The 1,318-nt window shown below is 40.7% G+C and overlaps 1 long non-coding RNA gene across 1 annotated transcript in view; it reads left to right on the top strand.

Annotated features, from left to right (window-relative positions):
* Positions 1-29: 29 nt before the first annotated feature.
* Positions 30-1,318, top strand: part of LOC107600629 (uncharacterized) — a 2,765-nt gene continuing 1,476 nt past the window's right edge. Inside the window, exons 1-3 of the long non-coding RNA XR_001610823.1 lie at positions 30-469; positions 589-689; positions 791-958. This is a non-coding gene — a long non-coding RNA (uncharacterized lncRNA). The remainder of the gene's footprint in view (positions 470-588; positions 690-790; positions 959-1,318) is intronic.

Below are 1,318 nucleotides of genomic sequence, written 5' to 3'. Positions count from 1 at the left end.
ACTGCTATATTGTCCCTGAGGGAAAAACAGGCTCGTTTCGCGGAAGATTAGGTCGTTAGCTGGTTGTCTACGATACTGTTATTAGAAAGATGTGTCATTTGTGTTTTAAGAACGTTTAGCTCAGGAGTTATTGATCAGGTAAGTTTGAATCTGTGAATATGTTGCCAACTTTACCGAACTTCGACGCATAGTGCAATATTTTAATCAGTTTTTATAATCATAATCGTAGGCGTCGTCTAAAAGCTCTAAAATGCTATTTGCTATTTTAAACGGATTCATTAGGACCAGCGCTTAAAGTGACCCAACCCCTCCCAGCGCCATTTGAACGTTAGTAACTTTATGTTCGTCTGCACTTTTTCCCTCTTCAAGCACTGGTTATTACGCCTGTATAATGAAATTCGCTTAACTAACATTAATTGGACTGCACGTTTTACTTTCAGATATAATCACACTGATGATCTGAACAATGGTATGTACAGTCAGGCCTGGGTGTCTGCATAGCCACGTGCCTAGTATCCCTCCTCATTAAAACCTTGTATCTCAATATTAAGTCACTTTTTAATGAATTATTTCTATTGGTTACTTCAGCGAGAGAGAGGACTAGATGTTCCATGAAGTGGATCAGACAGCCTTGCCCTCTGAAGTAGACCATGCCAAACTTCCAAGTACACCCTGCGTAATTGTGTGTGGTATGTTTGAATATTTTTAAAGGAAAACTATTTAATATTTGCGGGAATTTAAGTTTGTCACAGTGTTACTGATCTCTTCTTTTTCTTATGCATAACAACAGGAAGTTCCCCTTTGACTGCAGAGAACTTTGATTTCTGTCGACCAAGTCATAGTTAACAGCCACATCACCATCTTCTGCGATGCTCTGAAGTTTGATGTTTGCCTCATACTACTGCTTGAATATTTCATACTCAGGAGACCAAGGAGCAACGCTAGAGTTCGTGCAAAGGTAAAAACACACTCATACTCTCACTCTCACACGCATTACATACACACACTCACACATGTCCTCACACACACTCACTCTCACACACGCATCCTCACACACGCATCCTCACATACGCTCACTCTCTCAAACTCTTTTTCAACACACACTCACTTCACACGCATCTTCACATTCACTCACTCTCTCAAACACTTTTTCAACACACACTCACTTCACACGCATCCTCACATACACTCACTCTCTCAAACACTTTTTCAACACACACTCACTTCACACGCATCCTCACATACACTCACTCTCACAAACATGCACTCTCAGACACGCATCCTCACATACACTCACTCTCACAAACACTTTTTCAAC

The sequence above is a fragment of the Sinocyclocheilus grahami genome, unplaced genomic scaffold (assembly GCF_001515645.1).
Source record: "Sinocyclocheilus grahami isolate Dianchi unplaced genomic scaffold, SAMN03320097.WGS_v1.1 scaffold288.1, whole genome shotgun sequence".
NCBI classification, from domain to species: Eukaryota; Metazoa; Chordata; class Actinopteri; order Cypriniformes; family Cyprinidae; genus Sinocyclocheilus; species Sinocyclocheilus grahami.
The sequence above is the reverse complement of the archived record's forward strand: the minus strand, read 5'-3'. Positions and strand labels throughout refer to the sequence as shown.